Genomic DNA, 26,078 nt, shown 5'->3' on the forward strand with positions numbered 1-26,078 from the left:
TACTGCAGGTTGTCAAATATCCAGACTCAGTGCACACAAACTATATTCATAACGTGACCTTTCAAATCTGCGCAACGTAAACTTGTCTGATATTGCTGCCAGTTGAAGTAAATTTCATTGTCAATATGCACCAGTAGCAAGTTACATGTATGTTATTCTCCTGGTAACCACTTCCCCATCAGTAACACTCTGAAGGTCGCAACTTCTATCAAAACTAAATTAGAGAAAGCCACTAATAGAATTAAAAACTTCTCTCTAGTTAATTTTTATGCAGTGTGGACATTTGTAGAGTTTATAAAATTTAGTCGACAAACTCAGATTGGTCACATTTTGTAAACTACAACTAAAATGTGTTGATATAATATTTACTGACACCATCTTGTCAGCTGTGTTATTGATATTATAATGAATATTAAATTGAAATAGTGCTGTATGTATGGAGATATATTTTTTTATGCCACAGACAAAAGTTACAAACTCGCATATTTTGATGACCTCCATCATTTTTTCATTATCTAGATTTTCAGTTCTATCATACCATTTTGTATTCCCATGACATTTTGTTGGGTTGTGTAAGAAAGACTCCTCAGTATATTTTGTAGTTAATTGTAATTATTTCCTGTGCACATTGTTCACTGGTGTTCTTATGTTGGGTAAACGTAATGCTGACCAGTATTTGAAAATATGAGTTTTATTGAGCCAAGATTGTTTCAGAAAGTACTTATTATTGCACATATTTGTGGGTGGAATCTACTATCACTCTCCAACTTCCAATTGACATTGAGTGTGAAAAGGGTTGAGTATGATTTTTAGTATATCCATGGTATCAACAAAATGGATGTACATCGTAATAATTTGATTGGGTTATTATTACTGAGACTGTTATTGTCATAGTCATACAAAAATATAATCAAGTTTGTCCTTGCACAGAGTAAAGTTTATTTTTGATGATTTGTCCCCACAAAAATAATATTTCATTCTTTCCCTCTCATTATGTATACACACAGAAGTATATTTTGTTGAAAATTTCGAATTAAATTTGTGTTCAGCGTTGCTTGCACTGTAATGTCTTCACAAATGTATGTTTGGCTAGAGTTTATTAGATTGAGATTCCCTCACACAGAATAGAGTTATTGATTGGACAATTTGTATGTTGGCAGAATATTTTTTAGTTGCATTTCATTGTCCTTTCCCTTGGCTATGTATCTACAGAAGCAGTTGAAAAAAAAATATAATTAAGTTTATTTTTAGTATTGTCGATATTGTAGTGACTTTCTAACTACTAGTATATGTTTGTTTGACTCGTGTTAGGTTGGGATACCCATGTAAAGTGTTTGGATAATTTGTCCTCATAAAAATATAATTTCAGTCTTTCCCTTGTCATCTCCTCTGGTTACACAGAAGTATTTTTTATTGACAGCCCAGAATTAAATTTGTTTTCAGTGTTGCTTGTAAGATAGTATCAGTACTCATATAAGAGTTCTGGAGTGAATTCGATAGATAAAGTTTTCGAAAAATTTCTCCTTGCCCTCTCATGTAAATGAATGTGCCAATAGAAGCGTTATGTTACAAAAAACAATCAGATTTTTTTTCAGCGCCGTCGCGTGTTGCCTGTACCATATTTTCTATAGAAATACATGTATTATACATGTATGTTTATTTATCAGGATGGGACATACTAGAGTTGTTTTTTTTAAATTTGCAATATAATATTATTATAATCTTTTCATATGCCCAGGTGCCATGATAAGTTATAGTAGTTGTTGTCGCCAGTGTTTTGTATATTTAGTAGTGAAATTTCTACTCACAGAGTCAAAATATTTCTTGGAAGTGGATCCCAAGTTTTCGCCAATGTCTCGTCAGCATCATCAGGGGTGTACTATAATGTGCTATTTGTCAAAATGAGTTTGAGAGAAACAGTTGTGATCTCCATGTTTTGTATATATTTTTACATTTGTTTATCAGATTCAGAGAGTGTAGTCCCTAATTACTACTCTTACTATGAAGGAAGATAATGTAACATTTTGAAAATACCCAGTTTACGCTAAGGCGTAAAAAAAAAAAAAAATGGGTGGTTCCAATTACATGTACATTCAATTTTAGAATAGGTGGGGTAGGTAGATTTTTTATTTTATTTTTTAATTTTGAAAAAAAAAATTTTGATGTGTAAGTGTCTAGTTCAGGTAGTTATATTTTTCCATTGTTTTCCATACCGTCTCGGTGTTATTGGTTTCTTCTCATAAGATGTACAGCCATTACAGATTGGAAGAACAGTTTTATATTGTCTTTTTCAGTTGATGTCAGTTTCCGCACCCATATTTCTTGCGAGACTTCACAATTGTCGCGATTTTCTTAGTTTTTTTGCCGAATATGTAAAAAAAAAAGTTTAGGGTCGGCGTGAAAAACTAGGTGGGGTCGGGTAACCAGAACCAAACAACTTTTTTTATTTGGCCTAATGGTAAAACCACAGCAATAAAAAGTTGAGCAATAGTCCTGAAACTCCCCTCTCCCACTAAGTTAGAATTTTCCGGTGGGGTGGGGATAAAGTTAACGGAAATTCAAATTATTAAAATCTCTCCAAATTTTGCCATATGGAAGCTTGCAACTACTGGTCTTTGTATTTTCAAGGAAATCAAGTCTTATTATTCACATTGAGTTCAACACATTTTTCGGCAGCCATATTGGATTCTAAAATGACTTAATTTTTTTTAACATTTTGACTTCCATTAAAAAAAAATTGCACGGTGATCCCCTGATTTTTGGAGTTTTCTTGAAGAAAGTAACAGCTACAGTTTAAAGAATTTATTTCTGAGGTGTTTTTCGTGACAAGTATAAAATATTTTACAATGTTGTTTTTCCTTTATTTAGTTCAGTGTGCTTCAGGTCAATATATTGTAATATTTCATTTCAAATGTTGACATATTACTAGGCATATATGTTGACATATTACATTTTGAATGTGTGGTTCTACTTTCCAGACCAGAACTAATTATTTTCTGCTCAGCCTAAACTTGTCAACTTTTAATATCAGGAGATAAACTTTGTCAGAAACATTGCAAAATGAAAGAACTATTTTGTCATGTCAGATTACTGTCAAAGGGTAACAATATCAATACTGCTGGATTTAGAAATACAGTGTATGATGAAATATGGTACGTGTATGCTGTTGCTGAGATTTATAAGAATAAAAAAATGTAATCCTCTCAGTCTACTTTTGAAGATAGGTTATAAAATCTAGGTAGTAATATTACTCATAGTATTTCATGTTTGTCTAGAGTGAGTATTAGTGTGCCCTCTAAGCCAATTTGATGTGCCACTGATGCACACAATTTCTTGTGTCACACCAAAATTTAGTGTTCCCCAATCAATTACTATGTAGTGACTCACAAGAAAGTTCAGTTTTTCTCATTTTGACTCACAACAACAAAATTTGGCTATCATTAGAGGGCACACACTGGTGAGTGGAAAGGATAAAAAAAATGTGAATGGAGTTTGTAGAAGTGATTTAAAGAAAGAAAAAATGAAAGTGTCTGACATCTACTGTGATGTCGTCAAAAGAATGGAATTTGGGGTATGATGTACATGAAAGTGGGAGGTAATCTTAGCCTGTCTACATGTTCATCATGATCTGTGATTTCGTTTCACTTCCACTAATCTAGTAGGTACATTGTGATCTGTGATTTTGGTTCACTTCTTACCAACCATTCGTAATATGGTCATCGTCAAGCCATTATTTTGATGTGAAAATACATGATCAAACTTATTGGTCGCAAAAGTGGAGAGTGATAACGCTACATCAGACTATTTGACTTTATTCAGATGAAGTCATTATGTAAATGTACATTCATTCTTTGGTGAATACCAGAGTTAACATGGACATAACTTACATACAGGCAAACATGTAAATATCTACAAACAGGCATGATGTTGATGGCATTAGGGGTGGAAATTGATGGTGTTTGCTGATAGTATTGCAAATGGTTAGTGAGAAGTATAGCAAAATCAGAGATCATGATGTAGACAAGTCTAGTGTATTCTTCACCACAAGTGAATTTAACAACACTAACCCTAGTGTTAGTTACTCATGAATTTTTACGTGACACATCTTATCTTTGTCACTTCCCCTGAAGTCATAATCAAGTTCTTTGACCAATTTAATTTGATGTCTTACAGATCTCTCTTCTCTATTATATCGTATCTGTGTATATGTGGTACAATATTTCTAAGAGACCAGAATAATTGAAAATATGTGAAATAAAATTTTTAAAAGCTTTAAAGTCATAACATTTCTCAATATTTGTTATTCATAGATTCATTATGACTTAAGACATCTCTGGTGTCCAGTGTGCCCTCTAAAGATAGCCAAATTTTGTTTTTGTGAGTCAAAATGTGAAAAGCTGGCATTTCTTGTGAGTCACCACATAGTAAGAGATAGGGGAACACCAAATTTTGGTGCGTCAAATTGGCCTACATGTAGAAGGTAAACTGCTGGTGTCTACTGTCAGCTCTGTACTGTTGAATTCTTAAGCAGGGTTCGAATTAACTTTTTACTGTGGTAGTCCCAGTGGGCTACCAATTTTAGAAATTGGTAGCCCAAGGATTGTGACCTGTAGTCTCATACATTTGTATTCCTAAACTGAAAACAGATTTCCTCTATTGGAAATATTTGTATTATACTTTCATGTCCATACATGTATATCTTCCAACTTCATCACATAATCAGTGGTAGCCTGAGTGGGCTACCAGCTGCAAATTATGGTACCCCCATGACAAGAATTGGTAGTCTGTTCTGTAGGCATGGGACTACTGTTAATTTTGAGCCCTGGTACATGTAAGGTTTCTGTGTTCTATAGTGTAAAAAGTGAAGTGTTGACAATTATAAGTATACTAAACTTTAACTAGACATGTAGATTACCTCTCTGCTAATTGTTGAGGGTACTGTGTACACTGGCTTGATGTATGTGTGTGTGTGTGTGTGTGTGTGTGTGTGTGTGTGTGTGTGTGTGTGTGTGTGTGTGTGTGTGTGTGTGTGTGTACCTGTATGGACCTGATCATTTGTTTGTAAACTAATTATACATTGATACTATCATATAGCACTCTGTGCATTTGCTTGATGTCCATGTGTAAAACAGTTGTAAATTGGGTATGGAACTGATCACTTCATGTCAACAAAGGTGTGAATTTGTGGTGTGTTGATGGTACACATATACTTGATTGATGTCCATATGTAAGCAGGTGTGAATGGAGTATATACCTGATAGCTTATTTGTCAACAAAGGTGTAAATGGGAGGGGGGAGGGGGTTATCTTTGTATTTTCTTGGCTCTCCTGAATGAATTACACACAGCAAAATGGAGACCAAAAGAACAAAAAACTGTAGAATAAGTTAGAAAAGAAAAATGCTTAACTCTCCGTAAGATAACTCAAGATAAAGAATATATAAATAATAACATTGCAGTTAGTGGGCAAAATATTATTTGTTTGTTGGATTTGATAGGATCACTAGACAATCACATAAGTTTTATGAAGTACAGCAATATACAAATGTACATGTAAATCAAATAGTGAAAAATATGAAAAGATAAATATGAAAAAAACAACTTAAGTCACAGCTACTTGGGCTTTGATAATTTGCGTTATGTCAACAGATAATGGGGAAAGATAAAGAAATAAGGTGTTCTCATAGGGCCATACCATAAGTTAGTTAGTTAGAACAGAGGGAAACAAAATATGATCATGAAATGTCATGCATATAAAGGCAATATTGTACATCACTGGTCTGTCATACTAAAAGATGGGCTCTCAACCATAAGATGCATTGAAATTAGACAACAGAAGGAAGTGATAACCAAATCTAAGAATTGTTATAGATATCTACATTTATGTTTTCCAAAAAGAAAATTGTATATACTTTGAGCTACTCAAATTCTGTTAGGATTGATAGTTTGTTACCATGGTAACCAGTACTGAGAAGTATTGTATCAAGTTACAGACTCATCCCTGGAGGTATTTCCTAGCTTTCTGTACACAACAGCAAAATGATAATGCCCTTAAAACTTTTTTGTTGTGGGTCAAAAAATGATAAAGGATGCTTTGGTTTTTTTCTGAGTCTTCATATTTGTAAGGGAGAAGGGGAACAGATAATAGCGATGGGGCACAAGAAATTTCTACATGTGAGAGGCTCGTTAGGAGAGCGTAGATAATTATTCCCCAGTATTTTCTTCAGAAAGTTTAGCCTCTGAAAATATAAGTGACCTACATTTTGTGTGCTTTGCAACTATGAGTCTTACATGTAGGTCACAAGTATTTTCCCAACTGAGTGAAGAAAACTTGTAGGAATAACTTTATTATTCTAGCGCCAGTAATATCAAAGAAAAATTGGGGAAAGTAAAGCAATTTTGATATTTTGACGCTATTTCGAACACCGCAAAACCACTGATATAGTCACATGTTGTTGTGTAATGTAGAAGTACACCAGGGTATATATTCCATATTTTTTTGTTCAACTTAATTGGCTTGTGCATGGTATAATGATCCATACTCTCAAACTTTGTCTTACATGTCCCAAGCAGTGTGCCAACTTTTTGAGGGTTGAAATGATGAAAACTAAATTGTCTCTTTGAGTCACCATGTAGTTATGGATAGGGGAAGAGCAAATGTTAGGTGGTCACAAGAAATTGATCTGCATCAGGGGCACGCCATATTGGCATGAAGAAGGGCACATTGGTCTTAATTCTGTCCAAGGACAGAGTACTGAAAGCGTTCTGATGTTGAAGTAAAACACTTTACCCAGTCATGAAAGTGTAAACCAATCTCTTTACATATATATACAATAACATTATGTGGCTTATTTCTATTGCATATTCAGAGTGAAAAAAAAAATCAAATGTAAACATGTAATTGTGGTGACAATTGAAGTACTGGCACACCAGATCAAATAAAGATCTATGATCCAGTTTCAATGGAATTGTGAGTGGAAGCCAGACATTCGTTTACCTAAGTATGTTCAGTAACAAAAAAGTACAATTTTGTGAGAGGTTTATGAAAGCAACTATGTGGTGTGTACATACTGTGTTGTACAATCAGAACATTGCAGTATGGTGTTAATTTGTAAGGTTCCTTACCAGTTACTATAAATAACACCTAGCATTTCATATAATAGTTCTCAGAGAATATATCAGGGTTTCCTCACACCATTACAGAATAAGGGAAGTTTATTTGTTTCAGCTGGTGAGTAGGTAGAATGAATGTGCAATTGCTCTGGTACATGTATTTTGCAAGGATTTCCCACCACAAATTGTCGGTGTCTGTGAAATAAGGTCATATCTGCTATCCAACCATACTGTTCTGACGTGACTATTTGTGGTGGAACCCTTGTAAATACAACAATATAGGAGATATGGCTTTATTATTGCACTGACTCGACAAAGTATGGTGCAAGGTTTGGAAATTTATGCAAGTTTTACGAGATTCCCCTTTCCTGTTACTGGTGCTCCCCACCATAATTATGGTACATGTACAATGTATGGAAATTGTGCAAGTTTTACAAGATCCTCCACCCCATTACTGGGGTTCCCCACCATATTTACATGTAAGGTACTACAAGGCATGTAAATCTATGCAAGTTTCACGTTATTTTTGTTCCTGACCATAATTATGATAAAAGATTTGGATAATGTTATTAGTATTACCAAATTTTCTTACTCAGTTACCTTTGCTTCCAAACCTTCAAAAAGACACTGAAGGGAACGTATTCATAACATTACCAACTTTTAATATATTATTAAAGCCATGTTAGATTACGATTAACCCTTGCACTCCATGTCTGCATATATGCAAACAGTCCCTTCCGGGTTGCCATGCTGTGTCTACATATATGGGGACAAGTTTACTCATTTGCATACAGTATGCCTCACCTCTTCAACTCATATCTGGGTAAATTAATATTTAGTTTGTACACAGATTACTGTAAATTGAGCAAAATATGATTAATCAGAGGGATTGAACTGTTTTCAGTAAAGATTTGGTGTACATGTACGTTTCGTAGCAAACCAAAACAAATAGGAAAAAGTCACAGCTTGCTTGCTCGAGAACATTCAATATTGTTACAGTGAGAGGAATATGTGTGTGCTTCTAATATCCAAACTCACATCTGAATCTTTAGAATCGCAACATCCACACACACACACACACACAGGACACACAGACACATACACACACACACACACACACACACACACACACACACACACACACACACACACAGTGTACATACACAGTGACACACATATCTTTGCATGCTCAGACACACACAGGTTGGCACACATATCTGCATGCACACACACATGCCGATACAATCTATATATGCACACACATGCTGAAACATCCGCATACATACACACATGTTGACACACATACAAAATATGTACATGTACATGTACATGTATCCCTATGCATGAAAAACTGTACTTGCACAGATAGACACACTTCACCATACCTGCCTATACTACAAGACTACATTTGTACATGTAGTTCAGTTGTGCTAAAACTGAAATAAGATGCTACCACAGAACATGTTTAGCTCCCTCAATAGGCTGTACATCTATGTCTCTTTTAATATATATTATATGTATTTGCTTGATACAAATCCTTTATCCCATCAACTCCTTAATAGTGGAAGCACAGAGGCCCGGGGCAGTACCAGTGGCCAGCTCTGGGAGGGATGTGCAGCCAATACTGCCAACCCCAGATACCATTTTAGACCCATTTTGACCAAAAAACCAATACCCCATTTAAGACTTCCAGGTCAAATTGTAGACCAAAATACATACGAAATACAGTGACATATATAGAGTGAAATAGGAGGAGTAACCTTCCACCCCCTCCCAAGCACAGAGGTTGTGACATGACGAAATTTTAATTTTGAGTGAGAACATATAACGTATATTCAAATACAGTATAGCAATATAAAACATGGCAGTCATGTTAATTACACGACCATGTATCAATATTCTCTCTCTCCAGAGAGTTTATTGGATGTTGGTCCATATCCTATAATTTCAACAAAACAAAAGAAAGTAATTAACATAACACATAGCAAAATATCCTATTCATATGCAAATTGATGGATGTTCTATAATGAAATCTTTGAAAGCACTGCATGTCCAAATGCAAACTTGCCAACCCATCTTATGGGGACATTTACTACTAATTGCTGTCTGTCGGCCAAGACCTTGAAATTGACAGGACTCAGATGTACAAGATATAACCTCCAATTGTTACATGACCTTCAAGTTGGTGATCAGCTCCCCTCGGATAAAAGATCTGTATTTGCCATCACATGTATGTGTGAGTGATATTGAGTAAATTATAAATGTGTCCTTTCTTTCTTTCTCTTCTCTATGCCCTGTTTAGGGAGTGAAAGGGAGGCCTATCGTACAGTAGTTTCATATGTAATCTCGCAATCTCAGGGACTCCAACGCATGTCCCACATTTGTGCTTTTCCTACTGAAGCCCACCATCCCTATCCCAACCTATGTGCAATATTCTACCATGCTGTCGATGTAAGATTGTGTGTACAATATCTAATGTGTTAGTGACAGGACTTCTATACTGTAGATGTAAGATTGTGTTTACAATATCTAATGTGTTAGTGACAGGACTTCTATACTGTATATGTAAGATTGTGTGTACAATATCTAATGTGTTAGTGACTGGACTTCTATACTGTAGATGTAAGATTGTGTGTACAATATCTAATGTGTTAGTGACTGGACTTCTATACTGTAGATGTAAGATTGTGTTTACAATATCTAATGTGTTAGTGACAGGACTTCTATACTGTAGATGTAAGATTGTGTTTACAACATCTAATGTGTTGGTGACAGGACTTTAGACATGAGGTAAGATTGTATGCACAGCAACAACTAATGATGAATTACAAGGTCTTCCATCAGCTTTGACCTCAGGTGTTTTACCATGTTGTAGATCCAAACACAGGTCTATTGAATACTGTACATCAGTTGGCTATGAAAATAAGTGCCATTTGTTAAACAAAAGGAAAGCAAGTTTACCATCACCTTTGTTTAAAATCAGTCACATGCTTGAATGCATTAATCTCTTTTGATAATAATGAATTTTCAACTTAATGCGATGTATACATGAATACTTAATTAGCATGAGGGCGTCACATACATTCTGTTTGTACATGTAAACATCTGAGGTGCGGTAGTTCCTCATGTTTACAATATGTGTGTGTGTGTGTTTCTTTGAAATATGTGTTACCAGTCGTTCAATTTCTGTTTTGTCACACTGTGTACATGAATATTTAATTAGTGTGAGGGCGTCATGCATTCTATATGTACACATACACATCAGAGAAGCTGGGAGATCCCTTGCTTGTACCAAGTTACAGTTAGAGTAGATGTCTGTTTCTTTAGTAATTTACCTTTGGAGGTTGGAATATATAGGTGTGTGTCATTTTGTACCCAAAATTTCACTTTGGGGTGTTCACTTTGTACTAAATGTTCCTAGTCAGATTAACCTTGCTCAAGGTTTGAATACTATGTATTTGTATCATTTTGTGAAGGGGAAAGAAATAAGATAGAGAGCAGATACAAAATGTATTTGTAATTCACATTGCCTTCAAACTTTCTTGAGTTAAATGTGTATGTACTATAAACTGTGTAAATTTTGTCAGGTGTGACCCTGTCCATAACAGACTAGATATTTGGGGCATGAAGAACTTGATTTTATAATGTCTTGCCAAGTTCCCTGGAGGTAGTTACCCAGGGTTCCCACCAAATATGATACCAAATATCACCTGTCTGTTGAGTTATATGGGTTCCTATACTTTTGAAGTAATAATAATGTTGACTCTGTAAAATGAAGGAGGGCTGTGATGAATGTTCCACATTATAACCTGGGGGAGGGGGGGGGGGGCTACATGTACTCCCTTTGTTTGACTACACATGTATGTATATGTGTGTTTCCTCGCCTTTTGGTCTAAAATGAGGTGTTTTTTTATGCTGAAGAGGCTAAATGGGATCCACTCTACATTATTTTAAATATTGCCTCTCCCCCCCCCCCCCCCCCCATACCACAGATAATATGCTAGTCAACAATCACCTTGACCTAAATCAACTATCAAACATTGTTAGTATACTGTAGATTAGGGGTTTACAAACTGTTACATTTACAGTGTTTACATTTGTGCAATACATGTATTACTAGCCTGTTCATCTTTTTAAAAAATATATATAAACACACCATGTACACAGGTGAGTGCCAAAATGTATCAACTAAACTACATTCTTTTCAAAGGTTTTAGAAGAGAATGCAGTGCCAAGATTAATAAATGTGTCAAATGTTTGTTATTGTACGTATAAGAACAAACTTTTTAACACATTTTTTAGCTTTTTGCAATCTAATGACTAACAAATACAGACTTGGTCAATGTTGTTTCACATTGATTTTTCAAGTAGGAAGCCATGGTGAAATTATTTTATAAATTCAAATTGTAAAACAAGACATCCAATTCTCATCCATATGGTCACTTTAATTGTCTGACATTGAATTTTAATTTTGGTAAGTTTCTGTGTTTTCATCAGATGTCAGGTACTAACTGTAGAGAGTAGACGAAACTCGGGTGAAACATACTATTTACATTTTGTAGGGATGTCGTAGTTTAGAAATAAACACGGGTTGGTTTTACATTCTGGTGATTTAAAAATACATTGATAGTTAAGAAAAGGACTCTTCAAAGTACAATTAATTAAGGTTAGGGGGGGGGGGGGGGATTCTCAAATGCTGATTCACGTTTGTGTGATGTAGATAAAAAGGAACAAACCCAAGAAAGTAAGGTTAGGAGGGAGATTCTCAAAAGCTGATTCACGTTTGTGTGTGATGTAGATAAAAAGGAACGAACCCAAGAAAGTACATGTTGTATACAATTGTATGTGTACAATAATTCAAGGCAAGTACCAGCTGCTGGTATTGTTCAATGAAGTGAATTGCCGTATGTACATTTGTATGTCAAAGTTGGACATCTTTTCATATAGCCAGTCCTCAACTCTTAAAATGTGTATTCCATATTAATCATATTTATAATATATGTTCTACTGACATTCACAATAAAGGTCTTGTATATTTGGTATTTTTACCCAGTATTTTCACTGACTAAGGGTTGGTGTTGAGCCCTTATACACTTTTATTTGCCGTCATCTCCATACCATACAATGACATAATGAAAAAATACTGTAATGACAGTGATAATTGACTTCTGTAAATTTGTCTATATTGCCACATCTAGTCTCAATCTGTATTTTCCTCTTCTGATGTACCAAGCCTCTCATAATTGTATTTGGCATCATCTCCCTAATATTATATTTAATAAAAACATATTGTACTGACTTTCATAATAAAGTTCTTTACATTTGTATATTTGATATGTTTACTATGTTTAATGCATGACTATTTTCTTGCTAAAACATAAATAAAAACATGATTCAAATTAATTTATTATAAAACTGGTAACAAAACACAGTTATACTCGGGAGGACTGTTCTTGTAGTTTGTTAACATTATAAGCACCACCTTTGAGATGGGTACATTTTGTACCTAGGTGAAAACAAATGAATATGTATGTATGTATACTGCTGTGTGTGTGTGTGTGTGTGTGTGTGTGTGTGTGTGTGTGTGTGTGTGTGTGTGTGTGTGTGTTTGTGACTTTCAAATCCTTGTTTCATCTGTATGTAATGGAAACAGATATATGTATATGTATCATGTCATGAATTGGAAACTTTGCAGTAAGCAAAAATCCCATGTAAACAGATACATGTATATGTATCATGTCCATGTCATGAATGGCAAACTTTGCACTTATAAAGCAAAATCCCATGTAAACAGATATTTTGTATGCGTGTCCATGTATACATGTCTTATGAAATAGCCGGAAATTAGCACACACACAAATACATGAAAACATGTTTGTAAACATATCATATGTATCCATGTCTAAGAAACTAAGAAATACGCAAAATCCGTCATAAATCAGTATGTTTATATCATGTCTTTAGTAGAAAGTTAGAAATAAACAAAGAGCCCATGTAAACATGTTTTAGATATGTTTGTCCATATCTGGTTGAAGTTGAACTCAAAAATAAGCAAAAAGTCAATGTGAACAGGCTAGTAGCTAGTAGCTGTGTCCATGTCATTGTGATGAGAGAGAAAAGTCAGTAAAAGGAGAGAGAAAGTAGCTGCTATTGACACAAATATATCAGCCTGTTGAGCCAAATGTTTTGAGTAGAATTAGTGTGCGCCAGCACATATGTTGCCATGGTAACATGATTGATTTCACACGCCACACAAGTCAGTTGTAAATTGTACTGTGACAATCAAGGAATCTACCAGAGCATATGAATGACTGGATGGATAGCAAAGCTTTAGGCTAAACACGCACATCAGACTTAGCAACAATTCTTCTTCATCACTGATTCAAAATAGAGACTTACTAATTCCAATCTTGTACAATTTTATTAAAGATGTGACATTTTTACTTTCCAATAGAGTTACTCCCACTTTCATCATATTTAGTATCGTTACATAGACACATATAAATCTACAGTAGTGGTATTTGTTATAGGCTATGATACAACAGCCACTTTTGTACTCTGTCATATTGTAAAATATGTATTTTGGTATAAATATAATCTCTATGTGTTTGCAGCTTGTCCAAGTATCAAAACTATCACTGCCCTGCTCTTTTACACAACTTTTGTGTCACCACTATAGTCACTCTAATAATATCCTTTTTTTTTCTCTTTGAAAAATCGAATTAAATTTAGACCAAAACAGAACAGACTAATCTTTTGTCCAAATCCGTACACATTTTAAATGTGAAATGAATGAACAATATTAGAAATATGAGAACTTTCAATTCAAATCATTTCTTTGCAGTAAAGTGAAAAGTTACATTGTATGTTTATTGTTTAATATTAGTAGGTGAAACTAAATATAAAACATTATACCAGTCAATGTATGATTTAGTTTTTAGACATGGACGAGAAATGATCATTTTGAGTGCCCCCCTCCCCCCCCCCCATAAAGAGAAAGAGAGTGAGAGGAGGGTGACCTCCCCTAATAAAGAGACAGGAAGGAAGAAAAGGAGGGAGAGAGTGTGTTGTTGTCATAGCAACTGGATTACAGCAGAATCTGGTTGTCAGTCCTTTACAAACTTGTTTATCATACTAAAATTTCTGATCAAATTTGCATACAGTGTATGTTTACCGTAAGTTGCATCCTCAGTTGAAAAAGTGACAGCTCAAATAAATTTGAACTTCATTAAAAAATCAATACTTCTAACAAGAATTAACTAAATGTCTGTGAAAAAATACAAACATATATATATGTACATACATGAAAACGCAATTTTGAATCAACACAAGTAAACTAGTGTTAGTCTAGGGTAATCCCAGACAGTTCAAACGCCTGTGTCACATGTTTGACAGTCTAGAGGAACAGATACCAAACTCAAGCTATGGCCTCATCTGCATGATTTGTGCATCCTAATTGAAAATCATCTATAACTTGTATGCTATTTCCCCACACTCTCTGGGCGGCAGTCGTCATAAACAGAAGACCCCATCAAGAAGAGTGTGGGTAACGGTAGACTACCAGCAATTAGCATACAACTTAGTTGGATTGATACAATAACTGCATGTCATACAAGATGGCAAGATTTAGGTTCAGACATTGACCTTGTACTCATCATGTCCTTTGTCAGGAAATGTCTCAAGAAATATAAGAGTTTTGAAAGGTTTTACATTTCTTCAGTACAATGTGTTTCTCACCCTAACCCCACCTCTACCCCCATCCCACCCCCACCCTCACCCTTTGTAGATATATGTCTTGATGTTAGCCTAAAGTCTCCGTAAATAGTTTTTTAAACCAACTGTAGAAGGATTTGCCAATAAAGATAAGGTTAGGCAAGGTTTTACACTACATGTACTTCAGTCCAATGTTTTTCTCATCTCCCCCCCCCCCCCCATATTTATATATATTTTAGTCTCTGTAAATAGTTCCCTAACTAATTCAACTGTAGAAGCATTCACCAAGAAACGTGCAAATATTCTCCCCAGAAAGAACTGATAGTTACAAATGTATTTTCACAACAAAATGTAAAATAATTGTCTAATGCATGTATCTGCAAGAAATTACAGGATGGAACCCAACAGTTACTTTTCAATGGCCTCAAGAGACTAATACACATCAATCACACATATGCAGAAAAGTTCAAATGACCCCTCAGTACACAAATAAATTCATAACTCAATATAATATAAGCACATACAAGCTGGGATAGCTAAGCACAACTGTACTGCTGTGTTATCATCTTAATTTCTTCACTGTAAACTAAAATCTAGTGATTGATTATTGAGAAAGGACACTTTTGTCGTCAGCATCATTGAAAATCGATGTGTAAAGAGTTTTGAGCACAAGATGAGCTATATGTAGATGGTGTGGGTGGAAGAAAAATATTTTTTTACAGTCTTCTGAACTCTTTACTGAATTTAGACTGAACTTTTGACTGAAAAAAATGTGTTCTTCCGTTTGTGTGATGAGTATTGCAGATCTCAGACAAGAGACAGCCATGTTATCTACCTAACTTATTATGTGCAGTTGTGTGCTTTTTGTCTCTGTGGATATGTATACGTATTTCATAGCTGTGGATTTGCCATGATCATGTACATTTTGTATAGCTACAAACATGCACATGTACTATGTAGATAGACGTGTACAAATGTAGGGTGTGTGTCTTTCTCCGTGTGCATGTGTATGTGTGTGTACGCATGCATGTGTGCGCATGTGTATATGTGTGTGTGTATGTGTATGTGTTTGTGCGTGTATGTGTATGTGTTTGTGTGTGTATGTGTATACGTGTGTGTTTGTGTGTATGTGTGTTTGTGTATGTGTGTTTGTGTGTATGTGTATGTGTGTGTATGTGTGTGTGTGTATGTATGTATGTATGTGTGTTTGTTTGTGTGTGTATGTGTGTTTGTGTATATGTGTATGTGTGTTTGTGTGTGTATGTATGTATGTGTGTGTGTGTGTATGTGTTTGTATGTGTTTGTATGTATGTGTGTTTGTGTGTATGTATGTGTTTGTATGTGTTTGTGTGTATGTATGTATGTGTGTATGTACTTAGTTGTATATTTTGGTAACTAAGTTAACAAGTTTAGAAAGCCACATTTTAAGTGATTCTTTGAAATAGAAATGATAAGTAGTACATTGTAATTTGTATAGTGCTGATGTCAAATGTGGGTATATAGAACTATCATATCCTTGCATTGTACCAAAGGTAATAAATTCATATATGACCAAATAATGATTAAAATAATGAAGTTTAATAAATAAAATTGGTATTGATATGAGTTTCATATTTCATTGTTAAAAATGCCTGGTCAATAACAGCTGTTTATAAATTCATGACTTGACACTGTAAGAAATGAATGGTGTCCTTCCTTCAGTATTGACCTCTTAAGTAGGTGTTCTGCTGTGACCTAGGACTCCCTAGGTTAGTGTTGAATTTAAAGGCCTTTGTTCTCAGGGATGGTCACACATTGTCACATACATGTAAGCTCATAAATAAACTTTGTTGATTTACAGGGAAGGGTGTGGTATCAATGTGATTGCTGAACTCACTTTCACACTTTTATTACACTTCTATCTTCAATGATAACATGTTCTGTATTTACTACTGAGATGTTGATACACATAATGTTACATTCTTGTTGATAGAAATTTACTTCTAATGTGAGATATAGTGCTGGGTTTCCAGTAGTATTTTAATGTGTTTACTATCATGGTTTTACATTGCATCAATCATACAGTGGTAGTGTGAGCACTACAATTTTCATCATGGTTTATATAAATGTGTTGATGTCGCACTTTTAAAGTTTCGTTAGGGGGAAGGGGGTTGTCCTAAACAAACAAAGTTCATTTATTGAGCTTGTGCAACATTGTGCGATTGTCCCTAAGTCACAGTGTGTGGTGAATGATTGGTTATTCTTTTCAAATTCAAATGAAGTTTGAAATGACAATTGTGTTATAGATTGGATAGGACATGAATATAGGTCAGCAGTGGTAACATTCATCATCAACAGGGAAGTGTTATACCTGCATGATGTGAGGCTGAGATATGTTCTGTTTAGTATGGTGAAAGTTATCGTTTCATTAACCCTTGATGCCAGCGTGGTATCAAATCATCTCTAAACCCGTAAAGAGAGATCTTGAGATTCAATGAAGGATAGCAGTAGACTACATTTTGTTATGAAAAAAGTTATAATTAGCCTCCCATGATACACTTAGCTGGAAGTTTTGTCATTATGGTAGGTGGGGGGAGGGGGTTACTCTGTAAGGTATGATGTGTCATACCAGTCTATCAGTTATCACCTGAGCAATAAGATGTACAAATACACATGTACAGTCTAAATGGAAGGGGGTGATTATACATGATAGAGTGCGCAGTTAGGGGTTCTCACTTAGCCAGTTGAGTTAACTGCCAGTCTACTCTCATCTTATCTAACATAAAAAAACCCAAATATGAACAGTTAATGTTGACTTAAGCCGGGTTAAATTTAGGTCAGGTACAATGGTGGTTTAGAGTCGACTTATCTTTTTTGTCTGACATGAAATTCTGTTTGAATACGTAAGTGTATTTAGTTTCCTATTTGATGAAGGTTCCAGGGTTCAAGTTCAGGTTGCTGCTAAATGATTGGAACAAATAAAGGCTATGTTAATATTGGATGACTTTGGTATCAGGTACAAAAATTCAGTGTGAATGGAGTTCCAAATCCACCTTAGTTTTACTACTTTGTATCGCCTCAGAGTGAAACTCAAACTTGTAGTCTGAACATATAGTAAATGTAAGGCTGATCATAGCATGTCATTTGATAAGAATATTTTTATGGCTTCTTTACATGTACATGAAATACCAGAGAAACTTAAAATTCTTTTGTGAGTGTGAGCTACATGTATAATTTAAAGGAGCCATAAAACTGTTTGTATCAAATGATGGAATGTAATACGTCTGTCTGTACTTTTGGCAACGCTAGCACAGTGTCAACTATTAATCCAATTCTGTTTACTTTCCCAGTTTACAGCAAGTTCTGCTTGTTAATGCTTGCCTGTCGCTGGTTGTAAAGTCATCTGAGTTTAGTTTAGTTTAGTACATGATACCACACCCCATCCCACCAACACTTATCAGTATCAGTTCCTGAAAAGGAAGCAAAAACATTAGTGACATGCAAGAACAATGATGTAGAAGTACGTATAAAACATCATAGCCAGAGAATTGGCTATACAGCTGGATGATGTCATCCACATGAGTGTTTGGATGAATGACATTGTCTAGCCAAATGGTCAAAAGTTTGTTGGCAAAAATATGTTAGATATGATCAACAATAAAACTTATTGAATTATTAAAAAAAAATATCTAAAGTATTCAAAATGGACAGTGTTTAGGCCAGTAAGTACGTAGGTAAATATACATGTACCTGAGTTCCCCAGATACTTTACTGGGGTTCTTCAACAAAGTGATTTTGAGATCTAAAGTATTCAAAATGGACAGTGTTTAGGCCAGTAAGTACGTAGGTAAATATACATGTACCTGAGTTCCCCAGGTACTTTACTGGGGTTCTTCAACAAAGTGATTTGGAAATCAATGCAAATTTTACCGGAGCCCTCCCCAACCTCTGTTACTGGGGTTCCCAACCTTAAACAAAAAAACATGTTGGTATCATAAACTTTGCTAAATATACAAAAGATGATAAACTGACTTAAAACTCAGATATTTGTATGGTTTTAAATTTACATCGAAGGTTGCTATAACAACGTAAAGTGTCACTGTGTCACATATAAAAATTGGAAACCATATAAAATCAGTTTACAAGCAAACATATGTTCAATCCACATAATAAATATATTTTATCTGAGCTAAGCATTGCAATATGTTGTGTTCCAAGGTGACTGTATTAAATACATGTGACCTACATTTGTATGTAGAGCAGCATCCATTCATAGCAGATGATTACAATCAGATATATTCAATTTGATGGAAAACTGTGAACTGTTACCCTCCATAACCTTTCTCACTTTGGCAAAAAAAATAGGAAACTTTGTTTTACAAGCCACCCCACCCCATACATTACTTGATTTCCAAACTACATGTATAGGGCTCTCTTTTAATATCTACTACATTATATACAATTGTCTATACTAAGGAGCCTAACGCTATTCCTATCCCTAACCTAAACTCCCTAACTTGAGTAAAATTGACATGTATTGTACTGCCAGTCCACTGTTCTACATGTACATATATATGCATGCTTTATTGACAGTTGCCGTAGAACAGAAAATGTCAAACTTTGTGTTAGATGTACATGTAATATTCTAGAAGTGAACTGTTATTCAAAAAGGTTGATACAACCTATTGCTGAAGACTTCAAAAATGTAAATGAAATTGACACACAGAACTAAACATGTTACTCCTGTCCAAAGATGTTTACAACTTTTTGCTGAAGAATTCAAAAGTTTAACAGTCAAATTTAACATACAGAACTAAACTGTTATTATTGTCCAATGAGGTACATGTACAATGTAGTTATCGTAAAACATTTTGTTGAAAAGTTGAATACCTGCATCAACTACGACAGTCAAATAGATAAATGGAATTGAACTGTCATCTTGTCTGATGACAACATCATAGAAATGTAAAGAGTTGAATTCTGGGTACCTGCAATAGCATTTTACTTCATGCTAGAGGGTCAAAATAGAACTAAACGGCCAGCTTATTCTCACGCATACAATACATGTAGTAATGTGTAGCACTTGGAGTGGAAGTTATGGTCTCGACCAAGAGATCAAATAATCATTATTTTTATGACAAACCTAAATGTAGGTGATAGAATTCTATTGCAGGTATCTAAAATTCTAGCGCCATATAATGATCAGTATATATCAACAAAGACAAGGTGTATGGCAATCAAACTGACTGATTTATTATTCATAGAGTAGTTTCCTGATACAGAGGAGATGAGGATATTGACCATATATCAATGTCAGGGAGATGGAGAGAAGATGAAACAATGGGTCATTAGGTCATAAACTGTAGAATATGACAAACTGATGACTTGTTGAACTATGACCCCATATCATTAATATCACAAACCAACAAATTCTTGTGCTCTGTAACTTTTTGTCAGTTTCAATGTTTATTTTAGACAAAATTGTAAGGAATGGTACTGATATACCAATTCATATCAAAATATTTGGTAAAATGATACCAAATAACAATTATGACAAACTGATGACTTGTTGAACTATGACCCCATATCATTAATATCACAAACCAACAAATATTTATGAGTGTAACTTTTTGTCAGTTTCAATGTTTATTTTAGACAAAATTATAAGGAATGGTACTGATTTATCAATTCATATCTGGTAAATGAGAATATGACAAACTGATGACGTGTTGGTTATGACCCCATATATGATCGTCATGCGTGCAGACTACCAGTATCGTGAACCAACAAATTCTTGAGTTTTTAACGGTTTGCCAGTTTGAATGTTTGTTAAAACAGAATTATAAGATGTGGTATTGATTTATAAATTCTTGATACCAAGATACAGTATAAAATAAAAAAAGATATGACAAGTATGACTTGTTCAAGTATAACTCTATATTATTATGTGTTGAGTACCGATATCGTGAACCAACAAATTCTTGTGTGTGTGCAACTTTCTGTCAGTTTGAATGTTTATTTTAGACAGAATCATAAGAAATCGATAATGATTTATTAATTCATATCAAAATATTGTGTAGAATAGAATAATAAAATGATAAAATATGAAAAATTAATCAATTGTTGGACTATGACCTCACCTCATTTATATTGATATTTGTTTCCTTACCAAAAGTATGTGAGCCCATAATTCTTGTGTGTTTGTGTAACTTCTTGTCAGTTTGAAGGTTTATTATTTTTACAGAATTACCGGAAGTGATACTGACTTATCAATTCATACTAAAATAGTGTGCAAAATGATAAATGAGAATACATCAAACTGCTGGCATGTTGAACTATAACCCTATCTCATTACTATTGTACAATATCATTTTCTCACCAAAGTATGTGAGCCTACAAATTCTAGTGTATGCGTAACTTTCTGTCAGTCTGACAATTTATTTTAGTCTGAATTATAAGAAATGATTTTAAAAATTGTAAATTCATACTAAGTATTGTGTAAAAGTAATAGAAAATAAAAATTTGACAGGGCTAATGACATGTCGAACTATGACCCCATCTCATTATTTTACCAATGCAAAAGTATGTGAACCAACAAATTCTCATGTATGTAACTTTTTCTAATTTTATGGTTTATTTTTAGACACAATCATCATAATAGATGCTCATATTTGAATTCATACCAAAATATTGTGAAAAAAATATGAAATTAACAGAATATTCCATGGAAAATTCAGCAGAGATGTATTCATAAATTGGAGTGAAGGGTCAAGGCTTGGTCATCTGTGTCACACTTTCCTTCACAAAATTCAAGTTTAATTTACAAAATGACCCCAAGATTTTTGAGGGAAACCCCTGAAGAAATTCAGAAATAAATGAGGTTGCAGATTTATTACAAAAGTTGTGGTATTTTTAATTGACTACATTGTAGCTTGTTTGATGCCTGATATCCAATCATATTGAACGTTAGATAAATGTAAAGGATGTCATTTTAGTGTCAAAAGTCAAAGGTCAAGCCAGTCAAGGGTCGCTTCTGATGTACACTAATGGTTGATATTGAAAAGTTAGAGACATTATTACTGACTAACGACATGTCAAAAAATAGATATGAAGTTAATGTGCTATAATAACTGGATAATTATCCGAGAGTACATCCAGCTTCTTGAAAATTATTACTTGAGGCTAAAAGATTATGCAATAGCAGTATCAATCTGAGTGGTAATGATGATATCCTTCGTGCATGAAAAAAAATGTCTGCTTGTCAACTGCACTACATGTTATATCAACCATGACAACTGCATGTATATGATGAGTTGAAATGACTTACAGTGGCATCGTGATTTACAAAGTACAAAGGGGTACAAAGAAGTGCTGTTCTGAGTGGACAGTGTTGTTAACAAGGAAAGTGAGTTTCGTATATACAAAGCGTGATTTCCTAAGTCGTGTTTCTAGATTTAAAGTCTATCTGTAATGTGCAATTACTTTTAGCAATTGAAGTCTTGGTTTACTATATGTATGTAGTAAGGTAGACACAAACTAAAATTATTGTTACAACACATTGATCTGTTGAAATTTGAATATTGACATATTGGTTTGTAATATGATTGCGTTTCTGGTGATTTTCATAATCTTGCAGAATAAGTTTTGGAGGACTTCCAGTACATTGTATTTATACTATCGTGATCACAGAGTAATTGTAGATTAGCACACCAAGAGCACCACTATTACATACTTGTATAATCTACCACGTGTCACAATAATAGTTTGAGTTTATGTCTTAGTAAACCAAGACCTTGGTTGCCAGAGTAGTAACATCAAGTAGATTGCTAGTTGAATAAAATCCCAAAACACAAGTAGGGAATACATGTAGGTAAAACTACCTAAGGACTTAGAGTGATTTTATACTCACATACCATTATCAATAACATTAATTCATGTATTGAACTGATAAAATGACAAGGGGAATCAAGTAAATTTAACCTGCTTATTACCCATTGTCATTGTCATTGTCGTCGTCATCATCATCATTATTATCATCATCATCATCATCATCATCATCATCCTCATCATCATCACCACCACCACCACCACCACAAGTTTTCTCCAAACACAATGATCAAAGGCAAGTGCAGCAATCTGATCTCCTTGCAGCATGCCTGCAAAATCCCGACTAAATGCTGTGTCTATGTGAGATAAGATGTACATTGATGGCTGTTCTCCTCCTACCAATAATTAAAAACACTTAAAGGAACTGATAAAATGACTAGGGACTTGAGTAGATTTCATCGGTCTACTACCCATAACAGTAAGTAACGTTGGTAGGAAACTAGGTGAAATGACCAGAGGACTCACATAGATTTTACCTACATGTATGTTACCCATATCTGTATCTGTATCTGTATCTGTATCTGTATCTGTATCTGTATCTGTATCTGTATCTGTATCTGTATCTGTACCTGTACCTGTACCTGTATCTGTATCTGTATCTGTATCGTAGACGTACAAGCACCAATACTGGTTGTCGCGTACATAGTCAAGGGTCGCCTGTAGGGCAATACCATCAAGGTACTAAGGACAACAACACAAGGGAACCAGGTAAAAGTACAATGTACCATGGGACTATGGTGGATTTTACACCTGTAACAAAAACATTAGTAGGGAACAAGGTAAATTGATAAGGGGACTCAGGTGGAATTCAACTGCTATACTACCCATAACAAAAAACTTCATGTTGTGAATACATGCAGATAAGCCTTGACCTTGAATCATGGCAGACAATACATTTTCAAGTAGCTTCTAGTTTTGTAAGCAAATACAGGAACACTTGAAATAGAATGGAAAAGCAATGTCATTGTCAAGAAATAAGTGTAGATTTAAGTTACAGCGTAAATGTAAATTGATCAAATTTTGAAAATTATCAGTATAGTATATAGTGTTGGACCCTCAGTAACAGAGAAGTCGTGTAAAACTTAGAAATTGATAATGGACAAAAAAAGAAATTTTGAGAGAAGGAAAATTGATTATTTCCTGGATTATATCAGTATAGTATATAGTGTTGGAACCTCAGTAACAGAGAAGTCATGTAAAACTTAGAAATTGATAATGGACAAAAAAAGAAATTTTGAGAGAAGGAAAATTGATTATTTCCAGGATTATACTGCTTACACAGATGTACTCAAAATGTAATGCCTGCCTAGTATTTGAACTTATAATGTTAATATATATGTTGTTTATCTGAGAAAATTAGGTCCAGGCAATACAGACAATATCTTTTTAGTGAAAATAAAATCCTGTGAAAATACAGCATTGACATAAGTAGAAGTAGACCATAGCCATGATTTCTCTAGTTTTCGTTTATTTTTCCCTTTGAAATATACAACAAATATGTACATGAAAAGTTTCTGTCCTTCCAATCTAAAATCAGCTGACCTACGTGTATACTATAGTACTAGTTGAGTTGTTAGTTATCTGTGTAGAATGTCTTGATGTCAATGCGTAAAGGGTCTGAAGAGAAATAAAACTGTTCACACATTTGTCAAAAATCGTGAAATGTTAGCAGGATTTGATTATAACAAAAACATAAAATGAAAATAAGAACAAATTTATGAAGACAAAAAGATAACCGAGACAACTGTGGGGTTTTAACATGGACAAAACCATCATAAAATTGATTTTCTCAGTGGCCTTGGAATAATAAAACTTTTGTATAGAGACCAATATTCTCTTCACTGATGGTGAAATTAGTTACTATAAATCTGTTATGCTCTTTGTCATAAAAGGGTCATTTAGACAATATATATTCTTATTGTATTAGCCGATAGTGTAATTTGATTACTTAGTAGAAACTTGAATCAGGAGCTTGGAAATAAAACACTACACTAGGCACATTTTGTTGTGAGGAATTTCAGTGACAATAAAACTCTAGACAAATTTTGTTAAGAATTCCTCTGAAAAATGATATGCAAGAAATATCGTGTGGTATTCCTCTAAGAAAATGAAATGTAAGACAGATTTTGTGAGGAATTCCTTTGAAAATTAAACACATGACAGATTTTGTGAGGAAGTTCTCTGAAAAATGAACCGCAAGACAAATTTTGCGAGGAAGTTCTCTGAAAAATGAAATTTAAGACAAATTTTGTGTGGAAGTTCTCTGGAAAATGAAACACAGCAAGACAGTTGTTGTTCAGTATATTCTTTAACTCATTCACATGTGTTACAAAAGGTTTTCCAAAGAATAGATTTTAATGAGCAAGTGTTAACAATTCATGTCACATCTGCATTGGCGTTGGCTCAGAGCTCTGCAAAACAGTGTTTTAATCCAGAATTAGGAAAATATTGCCCTGAAGTTTTATTAGTTATTATTACGGCCAATTGTTTGCCAAAATGATTTGACCTACTATCACTTTTTTTATCATGAAAATTGTATAATTACATGTAACCTATGCTGTCCAGTTTTTAGAATTCAACACATTTTATTGGAGGTCTTTTGTATGTACATAACACGTACACATGTAGTTTAACATTGTGTTTGCAGAATATTTCATCCTCATTAACTTTTTAGTCATAATCTGCAACTGATACTGTATGTATTGTATGGTAACACAAAAAGGCCAAGTTTTATGTAAAGAAAACCATTCTTGCAAATTGTGTAATGTATCTAGCCCAGAGACATAATAACGTTGTTCAAAAAGCTAGTATGTTGTGTCAAATAGCCTTGTCTCTGAGCTATCATTTGTGTGTGACTGTTGAAAACAAATTGAAGATTGAAGTCATACTTTGCATCTAATAGTGGTATTTCTGTATCATAAAAAGTAATAGTTCGTAACAAAAGTGTCATTTACCGTATTGTCAAAACTGAATTAAAATATTTATATGTGAGTCATAATTTGCAAATAATACTGGTATTTTTTTTTCAGTATCATGAAAAGAAGTTTTATCTACAGATACTGTTCCTGTATTGTGTCATGTACCTGACTGAAAAACAAATTAGATATTTATCATATGTGAGTTATAATTTGCAAATAATACTGGTATTTGTTTTTAGGAGCATGAAAAGGAAGAGTTTTATGTAAAGATGCTGTTCTTGCATCGTGTCATGTACCTGACTGAAAAACAAATTAGACATTATGTGATGTATAGATGCATGTAAACTGATATACAATACATTGCATAATGTCAAAGTTCTTCTTCTTCAAAAGCTGTCTCCGTCAATAATAATAGAGTGAATGTGATGAATGAGTGAGAGTGACACTGACAGGGAGAGTTGACAAAATGG

At 34.2% G+C, this 26,078-nt stretch overlaps 1 protein-coding gene across 1 annotated transcript in view; it reads left to right on the plus strand.

Annotated features, from left to right (window-relative positions):
* LOC144448395 (PHD finger protein 21A-like) overlaps positions 1–26,078 on the plus strand; it is a 61,414-nt gene that overhangs the window by 1,527 nt on the left and 33,809 nt on the right. The gene's annotated exons all lie outside the window — the stretch shown is intronic.

Source organism: Glandiceps talaboti, chromosome 17 (assembly GCF_964340395.1).
Source record: "Glandiceps talaboti chromosome 17, keGlaTala1.1, whole genome shotgun sequence".
NCBI lineage: Eukaryota > Metazoa > Hemichordata > Enteropneusta > Spengelidae > Glandiceps > Glandiceps talaboti.